Raw genomic sequence first — 13160 nt, 5'->3', positions numbered from 1 at the left:
AGTCTGCATACTGACGGCTGTAGGTTAGTTGGAATGTTGACTTTGGACGCCTGGTTGGAAAAGATCGCTCTGAGAAAGCAGCTGACCCTTGACACCCCCTCTGAGCGCCCGTCAGGCTGCAGGCCCGCTCTTTGCTTTCATTTATTATTTGCTCAATTGCTCACTGGGTGCATTACGTGTGTTAGGGCTCGAGTGTGTCAGCACCCTGAGCTAAGGCCACAGATTGGAGCCACGGGGGAATCACTGTAGCCACCGGAGGGCTAAAAGTCTGCTGTTGGCTCCACATCTTCCAACTCAATGGAAAGACCAGAGTAGATATGAAATTAGACAATCAGGATTAGTCTAGTTTAGTGAAGGACATTTGTCACCAAAGGCTACTTTGTACATTCAGGCTTCTATTTGCAAAACAAGTCTTCTGTCTGCCAAAAGAGATAAAATGTTTTACCAGTTTTGAGGAAAACAGTTAAACACAATATTTCGATTTAACACAGACCTATCCCAGTGAAGAGTCAAGAGCAGAGCGGGGAGGCACATCTTATCTTAGCATGAAGACTGGAAACAGCAACTAAAGCTTCATTTATGGATTAAACCACTAAGATATACTGTGCCAATTAGTGAGTTTTAGACGTGCTTGTAGTTGACATTTTTTTATTATTAACATTTGGACCCAGCCAGCTGAGTCCCCCTGTTTCCAGTCTTTAGGCTAAGCTAAGTCAAGTGGCTGATGGCTGTATTTCAATATTCAGCTTACAGATACAATAGTGTTATCTCTCTGTATGAAAGCAAATAAGCATATCTCCCAAATTGAATATGAGGTGATTTTCAATGGAATGTATCATGTGCAGAGTTGTGTTGGCACCTTGGAGATAAACTAGAGCTTGCTGCCATAATCACACCTAGGCCCGAACTTTCCAAAAAGGCTTTGGGTTTCTTTGCAGAGACCACAAGATATTTCCCCCTGGAACAAGAATGACTCATTTTATTTGCTGTTATCAGCAAACAGAGCCGAGCTTGAGTTCCTCTGACATTTACAGAAAAGAGTCATGCATTTTTGCACCCACCACACTGAGATCTTTATTCAGTGATGCTCAGCACACGATAATCCTCTATGGTCTACAAGTATCCACCCAAACAAGGTTCATTAACTGCCCAAATGAATTACATGCCCCAAAGAAATTCAGCCACACGCCAGCAATAATACAAGTTCAATAAATAGAGGATTTTCAATTAGGGCAACACTTGTAATAGAAACACTATTGTTGTCTCATTGTGGACGGTATATTGCCGGAGGCACCTTGGTCAGCTAAGCCCCATTAGGTCTTGCTGAAAGTGTGCTGGCAGCTAAGAGCTTGTGGATAGATGCTGAAGGCAGAGTCGACTGGTTTCCACTGTGTAGCTGTCCCAGGGGCATACAGCCAAACTCACGGTAGCCCAGCCCAACATGACCCATCAACACACCACAAAGATCCAGTACACACACACACACACACACACACACACACACACACACACACACACACACACACAAGTTCCCATCGCTGAGCTGTGCCGTATTTCACCCACGAGGGGCTAAGTTAAATCGATGTTGGGAATCAATGAGAGCTTCATTGGATTTACAGTGCAGGAATATGAAATGTCAAACTGTGGATGTGGATTTGTTATGGACTCTATCAGTGGCACATTTCACAGACTGAGGAGGTCCTCCACTGTAGTTGGACTTGAGGAGCAAACAGCAACAAAGCTGTTCTGTCCACAGTTAGTGTCAAGGCATCCCAAGACAACTCCTTCTTTTGGAATATTTGATAATTTCACCTCTTTGGGCCACAATCCACCAAATGAGACACATCTGTGAAGAAATCACTACTCACATCCCATGACTACATTAAGCTGTGGTGAGAGGTCACAAGCATAAACTGTATATTAGAAGTGGACGTAGTCAGTGTGACGTCCCCCATTGGTTTGTAGACTGCAGTTTTTAAGCCTTTATTTGGGCATTTTGACTGTCGCCATCTTGATTTTTGCTATTTGCCATCTTTGCTATTTGCAACCAGAAGTGACACAAAGGATGGAGCTAAGTACAAATGAATGCTGAATAACACATAAAAGCCCACCTCCATGTCTTTAGCCTTAGTTGGAAGTGAGTTTAGCTGGCTACATGTGCAACTATACACATAGGTGAGTGAGGGCAGAAAACATTTCATGTCTGAGTTAGCCTACTACAAAACTATATGATATGGATGCTATATTGTAAAGTGGCCAAAACCATGCAAGTACTGCACTTTCATGCATGAAGCAGCCACTGAATTAATGAGAGCATCATATGTAAAAAAAGGTTTATAGATACTCAAGCTCAGCTGTGGAAACAGAGTCAAACTAAAGATCCCACAGGGACTGTCGGCTGAGAACAGAGGGCTAAATTACAAATTTTAGTCGTGCCTAAGGAATTTTACACAGATACACTTTGCCATCCCTGCTGAAACAATAAAACAAGGAACAAATAGTGAGATCATCAAGACACACAGTTCGTGGGATTAAGGAAAGCTAATTGTAGTCAGAGAGGTTGTTTGTTAAATAGAAATGAGGCTGTATTAACTGAGCCTTTTCAAAAGCAGAAACATATAAATGATAGGAACTCAGAGACAAGAGGAAGGAGACTACAATCACTGGTGTTTGAGGAAGAAGTTTCCAAACATTTATTATTTACATAAGGATATCTGCTGTCTGTGGACTCTGGCTGCTGTTTATCTACAGATTGGACTGAGGAGTGTTTCACTGTCAGGACGTCCTGAATCATTGCCAGGCGTAGACACTGGTTGAAGTGGCTGCTGGGAGGATCTGAGTAGACCGGGCCTTGTTGATTCTTGTCTAAACCATGTTGTTTTCTTTAATTTCCTGTTGATGGGGCTCACAGATTTGATTTCCTGCCTATGCAGGAAAGATAATCTTGCTGTCAATCCACTGATTTTGTCGGTGGAGAATTTAACTTCAGTGAGCCACGGCGACTTTATCTGGGACCCCCATAACCCCCTCCACCACCTTCACTGTTAGATAGGCCTCCCTGTCATGTGTTCTTTCATTATTTAGTTTTGATAAGACTTGGTGGGCGAGTGTGTAAAGGAGAGAATGAAAATGAGAAAGTGAGTCAGTGTAGGTATACAATACATTTTACAATTGAGATAATAACATAATCCTGCTACCACCGGCAGCAACAACTAGATACAAATCTGGTTTATACAATACATCTGACGGTACATAGTGTAGTGATACTGCAGTGTAGTGGAAGTGGCTTGGCCTGGTGGCAAGATGGAAGAAGGTCAAAGATAAAGAGTAGGAATAATAAAGATTGAGGACGGGGAGGAAGATAGGTGTCCCGAGGGGGAAAAAAAATGTCTTCAATGGAGGGGAATATTTTGGTCTTGGCCCAATCTGAAGCATCTGCCACTCCTTTCCGGTGTAACATCCTCTGGTAATGGTTGAGTCTTAGCAGCAGGGGCTCTTCATAGAATCTCACTTTCTCCAGCAGCTCATTTGAATTCACATGTGTCGGCTTCTTCTGTGTCCCGGCTATAAACTATATAATTTGTGTCAGAACAAAATGCTAATGGCAGTCGGCCGGCAAACATCCAATCTACAATAGTATGAGCATTATAGCTTGGCTTCCAAATGAAAAGTCTGTGCACACAGCAGCTCGCCCACAGCTACAGGGATGGCACTGCACTCCAGGCCTTGCAGTAGTAACACATCTCTGACATCATACCCCTTACCAGAGGATGAATGAGCTTGACCCCTGAGTACTTAACCTTGTTCGCCCTGAAGCTAATGCAACACATTCCCCACTGTATCAACACCACTCTTTTAAAAACTTTCCGTTCGCTGGATGTTGAAAGAGGGACCACCTCTGAGGTGTAGTTTCATACAGATTAGAGTCACATGGATATTTTTGTGTTGCTGTTGAGATATTCCTTTAACCGGGTAAAAATCATGTGGGTGTTAGCCTGAGCACGGCTATGACTTCATGTGTCTGCCGGAGCTTGCACAACACCGCTAGCAGGAATTTAAGTCCAACATGATCTGTTATTAAGGGCCTTACTTTCCCTTCACATCAGTGAGTTCGTACATATTTTCATGCAGAGGGTTATCATAACATGACCTTGTGAAAAGCCAAACAAAGCATTCCTTCTCCTCCTTCTGCGCAGAATAAAAATCATCTACATCCCTCCCCATTTATTTTCATTTTCTCCCTCTTATTCACAGCTCTTAATGACGTCTTTCCTTTCCTTTCCTTTCCTTTTCTTTATTTCTCTGACTATCTTTCCATTCGTCCATCCCTCCCTCTTTCTCTCCTCCTGGTCCACCAAGCCCCTAATTAGAGGGGAGTTAAAATAAAAGTGGCTTTGCTAAGCTTTAGGAGACCATAGTCAAGCCAACCAGGTCCTGCTGCCAGACGAGAAACCTCTCTGGCACATTTGCCAGCATATAGCCTTTAAGTGGGTCACGAAACTGAAAATCCAGGCTGGACTTTTTAGTGCTTTAAAACAGCCCTTCGGAGGCAGAGAGCCCCAACCAGAAGGTCAAACATCCCCTCAATCAAGACCCCCAAATCACAGACACCTCAGGGACTGTAGTGCTGAATTTATTAGTGAGCTTTTACACTGGCTCCATCACCTGTGGGCTGGAACAGGAGAAGGTGTTTTTTTCTTGAGTCAGCCTGAACAGGAACTTGGTACTGCAAGCTATTTATCTTCTTATTTTCTTATTCAGCACTGTAACTGGATAGGCCCAGATGGCTGCCGCTGGCTGGATTGTCAGGCGTGTATTTCAGGCTGTTTATATTTGGATGCGTCTCCAGGGATACTCTCATAACTTACATGGCTGTTATATCAATACCCGATGAGTTTACAAATAACACGCCAAAGATGTTTCTTGAGGTCATTATGTTTTTTTAATTAATTTTATAACTATTTGATTATTTATTTGCACAGGAATACCATGATGGACTGATTTAGAGTTTTCTCTGTTTAGAAGATGTTTTTTTCTTTTTCTGGATGCTCTGTTAAACATTGTACCCTGGCATTAGTCCCTCGCTAGTGAGAAAGTAAACAGTACTATTTTCAGCTGCAATGCCTTGTGTTGTGACGGTAGGATTTTAGTTTCGTAGTCAAATAACCTGAGCTGAACCCCATTCCTTTTGGCATTTGTTCTTCAACCTCTGCCACTTACCTTCCTAGTTGATGTTGGGCATCCTGAATGTCTGACTTCATGAACCCCAGTGTAACAATTGTCAAAAATGCACAGGCCTGTCTGCCTCTCGCTGTACAAAAAGGTTGAAAAGGAAAGGATGCAGACAACTGATTTTTTTTTATGAGGGTGCAGTTTCTGCAGAAAGATGTATTTGTCACATACTTGTTTTCATTGGTTGTGTGGTGTTGCCTTACATTACTTAAGGTTTATGAGGGGAAATATGGGAAAACCCAAACTGTCAGTTAACCTTGGCTGCAGCCAGTAATTAGACTTCCATCACACACGATGGTTAGACGACTGACTCAGATTCAGGAGGCAGAATGCTGGTTTGGATTTAATCCCAGAAGAAATGGTCCCTTCTTTGATTCTACAGACAATAATAACACTGTGCTGCACTGGTGTGGGTTTTCAGTCTTGTGTCGACTTGATTGCGCATATTGACAGCATTTAGCATGGTTAGTTTTTTTTTTTCATCTGATGCTTTCAAGCTCCTCACAAAGGAACAGCCTACATCTTTAAAAGGAATAGCTCAATGTTTTTTGGACATATTCCCTTTTGCTTTCCTGTTGAGAGTTAAATGAGAAGATCAATACCACTTTCATGTCTTTACACTTTCTACAAAGCAGCTGCCAGGTAGCTTAGCGTAGCATAAACAATGGAAACAGGGGGTTAAAGCTAGTTTGGCTCTTTCCGATGGTAACAAAGTCTTCCTACCAGCACCTCAGAAGCTCACTAATTAACACTTATATCCAGTTTGTTTAAGCCGTACAAAAAAGTAACAGTCCAGCACCAGAACACCCATAAAAACTACAAATATTATTTTTTGTAGAGGTTAAACAAACAAGATACTAAGTGTTAATTGGTAAGCCTTAGATGTGCTGGTAGGTGGGTTTTGTTGCCTTTTGACCAAGAAAGACCAGCTGTTTCCAGTCAATATGCTAAGCTAAGCTAAATAGTTGATGATCATAGCTTTATATGGAACAGGCAGACATAAGTCTGGTTTTGATCTACTCATCTAACTATCATCAAGAAAGTGAATAAGTGTGTTTCCAGAAACTATTCTTTAGAAAAAATCAGGACTGTGGAATTTGCTTTTTATTTTAAACATCCAGCTGTGATTTGTTTTTTTTTATCTGCTCTTGAACTTCTGATAAACTTCCCCTCCTTTTCTTGTAACTTCCTCAACATTCATCGTCCTTTTATGGTTATGGAGTTATGAAACACACTGAAAATCTGAAAAAACATCCATACAACATTCAAACTTTGCTCTGTTTCTCAGGAAATGGTTAGCAGAATGACTAGTGGGTTATTTTTTTAAAGGGAGTCTGAACTTGTGCTTGGCTGCACTGAGAGGAGGAGGGGGAGGAGGAGGAGGAGGAGGAGGAGGAGGGGGAGGAAAGGGTGTTGCCGTGGATGCTAACTCAGAAAAGCACAGTACCTTCCTATTCATGCTCGTTGACTAACAGGTAGCCGGGAAATGACACATGGAAAGTGCTGCTATCACCTAACACACCTATTTTATTTCAGCCAACCACCTCATTATCATGCACTCCATCTCTCTACACATGCACACACACACACACACCCACAGTCTATCATCCTGGTTCAACCCACACACCCTCTGTCTATCCTGTATAAAATCGTGTGTCATATTCTGTCACATATCACTAACCTCACATTGTATTTAGCCCAGCTTTGGGTAAAATAATGATTTGCTACTCTACTTCATGTATTTCTGATCAGCATGATCACAGTAGTACACTAGAGGATGCTGTTTTCATTCCTTCAAGTTTTAATAGATTCATGATGTGCCTTGTCTCTCTAAGTTTGCAAGTGCGCCCTGATCAGAGCAAAAGACAATTGAATCAAAAAGTATTTTAGGGGCAAAGAGAAGCTGGATTGTGGATTTCACCATGACGGCCCTGTAGCTCATTTGTTTGAGTGGAAAATGAAACAAGGGGTCATTCACATGGCAGCTCACACCGCTGACATCTGTTTCAGCATCATTTTGAATAAATCTTTTTGTATTCAGCTGCCATGATATAATCTAGATGTACTGCCCGTCATCAAAGTCAGCTTTGCCTGTCTGCTTTGATGTCCTCCATATCACTTTTGGCATACAGTAATGCCTGCCATGACTCGTCTGATCGGAGAGATGTTACATTTTCCCCAGATTTTCCAGTGTTTTGTTTGATGGCAACAGTATGACAATCGCTCATGAGTGATCTTAAGGGAAATGTGAGTCAAAAGTAATTACATTCCTCATCGGACCTCCTCTCCTTCTAGAGAGCATTGGGGCAGAAACCAGGAAAGACAACATCAGGGCTGATAAGACGCTTGGCTGACTGCCCTGTACACAACAGAAAAACATGAGGCATCTAAATTCTACCATATCACTTTTGGAATATACCCACCAGGCCCTGGCTGTCTGAATTCATTGTGTGTTGGTTTTTGCTCCAGGCTGGGTCTGCAGAGAGACGGGAAGCAGATTTAAAGGTTTCATCAGGTTGCTGTTGAAAGGCGGATTTAGCACCCTGCGTCCAGTTAGTCAGCCAACCCAGCCTGGGCCTGCTCCATGCCCACTTTCTCCACACATCTGTAAAAGCTTAGAAGTCAGTGGGCTGGATCACAGAGACAGAGCTGGGCTTTGTCAGACCACAGATTCTCTGCAGCGACTCGATCTGAATGGATTAGACTCTGTCAAAGAGCACAAGGGTAGGACAGAGTTTACTGCCCCCGACCAGCAGCCCCAGACCCTTTAGTCCGTCAGAGCACTGGTCTGCAGAGTGCCAGGACTGAGGGACTGCTCTCCATTCCCCCTGAAGGGTTTTTCTTTGAGAGCACTAGAGAGTAGAGGCAATGCAGCCAGCAGAGTCATGGGTATGAGAACCCTCAAAAAGACTAAACAAAGGCGTAGAGGGTGGTCTAAATAGACTTTACAAATGCCTCTCTTCATTTGATGACTTTGGCGTTTTAGCAGGAACAGCTTACCCTGGTATTTCTGTCTAAAAGCCTCCTCCTCCTCCTCTCATTCCTCATTCTGTCACCTTCCCTCTCTCTCTCCTTGTTTTTTCGTCTCCAAGCCTCTCACCCAGCTGCCATATAATGGCATGTGTTTTGATTGGTGCAGCACAGGGAAGCCGGGTATTGTCTGGACAGGATCTAAGCTGAGATCCGCAGATAGATCGGATGGTGGTTTAGGGCAGTACTCGAGCCACCAACGTCATCTTTGTTTTAGTTGGACCTTGCGAACACTTAGCTAATCCTAGAAAAGAGCCAGACATGCGGGAAGTAGGGACTTATGAAAACAAGCACCAAGACCGCCATTATTATTATTATTATGTCAAACTCATTCATTAGAAATATTTTACTGTTGATAATGTGTCCAGATGTTATCAGACATCTTGTTTTCATTTTGAGTACTCTGGAATGAAATGTAATCAAAAGGATTGATAACTCAGGAAATAATATAAAATGTTGAATTCCCTGCTTTATCCAATCCGTAAATATTGTATTTTGTAAGTTTGGGCATCCTGAATGGCTGATTTCATGGTTGGTTATGGCCCACCCCGGTGTTACTATCATCAGAAGTGCGGAGGCCGGGCTGTCTCAGGCTGTGCAAAAGGGTGCTGACACTGAAAAGATGCAGACAACTGATTTATGTTTTCTGGCAAAAAAGTAGACAATTAATTCCTGGCGACGGGCTCAAATTACAACATGCTTGGGTTGTTGTGGCAGGGGTGCCTGACCTGAAATAGCTGGTCTGTCAGTGCTGTGAATCCGCTGTGATATAGAGGGGTTGGTAGCCAATGTGAAACAGGGCGTGAATGGTAATATATAACATATGGTGTTCCACGCTTTGATCAATGCAGTAAGAAGTCAAAATGTTTCAAGACTTCTGTTTAGATTTATAACATACATAGTATTTGTACAGATTTTGAAATATTAAGGTTGTGAGTCCAAGTTCCCCATTGCAGCCCCTTCCAACTCAGCCCCCTTCAATACAAATTTGACCAGACACCAAAATAATATTATTTTTTGTTACTTTTATTACATGGTGTTCAAAAGCCAATTTCAAATGGGGAAATGCTGAATCCTTATTTTTTTTATCTGTCATTCACTGAGATTTCAATGTACACTGGAATCAGCCTGTAAAGTGCATGTACAAGTAAGTTTCAAGTGTAGAATGTCAACTTGCTCCAGGTTTCTATATCTACTAAATTTATCTAACAAAAATCTAACAATTAATTGTCTGTTTGCACTTAGGCTAAGTGGTGCTTTAAAGTGACAGTTAACCCCAAAATTAAAAAATAAGTATCTTTCCTCTCTCCTGCAATGCTATTATGGTGTGAGTTCCCTAGATTTGGAGATATTGGCTGTCAAGATGTCTGACTTATCTTGAATATAATGGGACTATGTGGCATTCAGCTTGTTCTAAGCACTAAACACAAAATACTGCTGAGGTAAATGGGAACGTCATTAGTTTTGCAGGTGTTTGGTCATAAACCAAAGTATTGTACATGCTGAAATGCTGATCTAATGATAGCACCAAATTAAAAGTTACGGACTCCCCAAAGTTAAAACACTCTTCACCCTTCTTGAGGAGAGAATTAATGTTTGTACAAAATAAAAATGAATTACAAAGATACCATGATTGTCAGGCACGATCGGCTGGCAATCCATCCAATAGTGAGATATCTCAGTCTGAAAGCAGAGTGGTGGACTGACCGACCAACAGACCAACATGATAGTGTCCTCATGATGTGTTGTCTTCACGTCCTCCACACAGAGTCCCCCTCCTGTATGACACATTGCACTGCTGTCTGGGTGACACCCTGGCCAGAGGGACAGTAACACAGGAATCACAATATGTCCAGTTTGTTGAAATAACTTCCTCTTCTTCAGGGGTGGACTCCACATCGCCTGATTCTGTGGGATTCAAGGCCTCTGAGGCTTTCCACAGTGTGTCATTTCCTCCCTGGAATCTGTGGATTCGTCATATCACTTCCTAATGTCCTTGCCAGGCAGTGGCCCACTTTGCCGCAGCTCCTCATTGTTCATGGCTGCTTTTATGGCCTTATGGTTGTGCCATGGTCAGCAAACATCCACTACTGTCAAAAACATTATTTCCTTTGCGTTTCTTTTTCCTTTCCCATTTAACTATTGGTAACATTAAGGAGTGCAACTGTGATTCATTTCAATATAATTCCCAGGCTTTGAATGGCATTTGGCAGAGGACTTTATTGTGTGGCCAAAGGCAGGCAGCAAGTTATTCAACAAACTTTCAGATCCATACCCCTATATGGTGTTGGTTAAACCATTAAAGAAACATTTAGTTGCTCTTTTGATGGGAAGTTCAGCTTCGAGTGATACAAGTTCGGAATGTGTAAAAAAAAAAAAGTGTTAATGAGAAAACAATTGCTTCAACACTTTATTCCCTTAACTGAAACACTGTCTGTGAGGCAGATACCACTTTATTTCCTGAAGGCTTGAGTTGCATGAAAAAGAAGGGAAGAAAAAAAATAACTTTTTCCATCCAGCCTCTGGATCCGCATGTGGAAGCTTTAATGGGAGTCAGATGTGCTCCTAATCAAAGGAATATGGCGGGATATGTTAGTGAGCCCAGGCAGGGAGAAAAGGACTACAGGAACTGTGATAAGACTCAAACGACAGTGACAAATTACACCCCTTGACTTCAGAGCCAACAAACAAATTCACAGTAGGCCTAGAGTTCTTTTTACCACTGCTGGGAACATGATCATACTGTACTACGGTGTTAAATGCCATTTTATGAGGTTCTGTACATTATGGGACTTCAGACAAAATAGCTTGTAAAAGAGGTACAGGCTGTATATCTTTTTTTTAGTGGCTATAATACTAGCGTACTTACATATTATTATATTAGCAATGCAAATTTATTTTCTTGTATCACTTGGTATTTAAATCAACTATAGCACTATTTTCACATCAACAATAGAGCAAAAGACTATGCGTAATGTAAGGGGGTCACTTGTCACCTGAATTTTCCAGCCAACTCTACAGAACATTTTAATATACCGTATTTCAGCTCACAGTTTCTGTTTTACGGCCCAAAACTATCATTTTTATTCACTCTCATCAGTGTTGCTTTTGGCTGCAGCTGACAGCTGTTTTCATAGAAAAAGATCTGAAAACCAATTGCACATTACCAGTCCACCACCAAACTGCAGACGGACAAAGTTAGCAACTAGATGATGAATATAGCAGAGCATTTAGCCGTTTAAGAGACAGATATTTCTCTCAAGAGTTGACGGGGACGGAAAACAGAGTGAACATTGGACTTACATTCATCAGATGGCCAAATACCTAACTCCAAACGAATGCTATTGCAGCTCTATGTCTATAGGCAGTTGCTTGCTAACAAGTTAGACACATCGACTTAAATAGTGATATGCTAGTGTTGTATTTACAATTTTTTTCTGCTTCTCCGGAATAGCCAAAAAGTGTTTTTATGCAAGTCCTTGTCTAGGATAATAAAATCAAAAAAAATCATGAATTGCATGACAAGTAAAACTAATTAATACTAATGACCTTGAGTTGAGTTTTGACTGAAATTAACCAACTGGATTCATAGCTTCTCTTTAGCTTTCTTCATCACCTCCAAGTGTGTGTTATATTTTCAATATAATGATTTTTTCTCTCCACAAAAGAAACGGTTACTGTTGCTCAGCATATTTTTGAGCTGATGTTGCACATGTAGTTAACACTCTGGTAATACCACAGTAGCTTCCTCTATCCTGTGACAATGGCATACCGCCTATCTAATCACCCACTGCACCCGACCTCGCTCTGTCTTCCGCTCTCGCCCTGTTTTCCAATCATGCATCCCGCTTATTATATATTTCAGTGCCGGAGCATGCCCAGAGCACACTGACCACCAGTCAGGCAATGGCATGAAAATGGATGTGATGATGTCATGTGCTGATACACGTTCACAGGAGGGGAACAAACTCGGCTATTCGTCTTTGTCAAACCACAAGCTCCTTTCCTCTGCCTGTAGACTAAACACACTCGCACACACACAGGCACGCACTGTGTGCATGCTGCTCATGAGAACACACAATCAAAGGCCGGGACATACACAGACATAAAAAGCATTTTAAGACTTATGCAACAAAGGAATGACACACAAGCACAAACTAACAGGCCAAACATCAACTTTGATCTACTGTATATCTAATTCTTCACTAATCTGCCTGTCTGTCCATGGGGTCCCTCTCTTGTGTGGTGACTTTAACTGTTTCTGAAGTTTCGTTTGCATCCATCTGACTCTCACAGACAGACGAACCGCAGAGCTGTGACGGCTGTGCCTCCAAACTCCCATAAAATAACCTTAGGTCATGCACAAAGAGCTCATGGGAAAGCAGCACTGAGTCTTCAGCCCCCTCTTACCGCTCAGGCATTGGCTTGGTTACAAAAAGGACATTTCATTGCACTCCATTTTCTTAACCAAACTGGCTTGCTTTACAGAGATCTGTGGTTTTAAGAGTACTACTAAAGCGGGTGGAGTAGGAAAAAACAAAATAGAGAAAGGACCAAAAGACAGCAAATGTCGCAAAAAATAGGAGTTGATAGAGGAAGCTTGTCGAAGCATGTTTTGTCTATTTACAACACACTCATTGCTGCAGTCTGGAATGCCTGCATTTGACTGGAAGAGCAATAATCAAGAGAGCTGCAGGCTGTGGTATCCACACAGAGAGAGGTTATGGGTATTCAGCAGTTTTGCATGAACTATATCTCTCCCTCAGTCCTGCCAGTGAGACAAAAGCTTAAAAACATGCTTATGTGGGTTGCCTAAAAAAAAGAGCCTCTGATGTCTGTTTTTATTTAGCTCTGCACGGAAGGGCCTCAGTGGTGTCATCATCCAGGTGGGTGGCTGA

Source organism: Anoplopoma fimbria, chromosome 4 (assembly GCF_027596085.1).
Source record: "Anoplopoma fimbria isolate UVic2021 breed Golden Eagle Sablefish chromosome 4, Afim_UVic_2022, whole genome shotgun sequence".
Lineage (NCBI taxonomy): Eukaryota > Metazoa > Chordata > Actinopteri > Perciformes > Anoplopomatidae > Anoplopoma > Anoplopoma fimbria.
Note: the sequence above shows the minus strand (reverse complement) of the source record.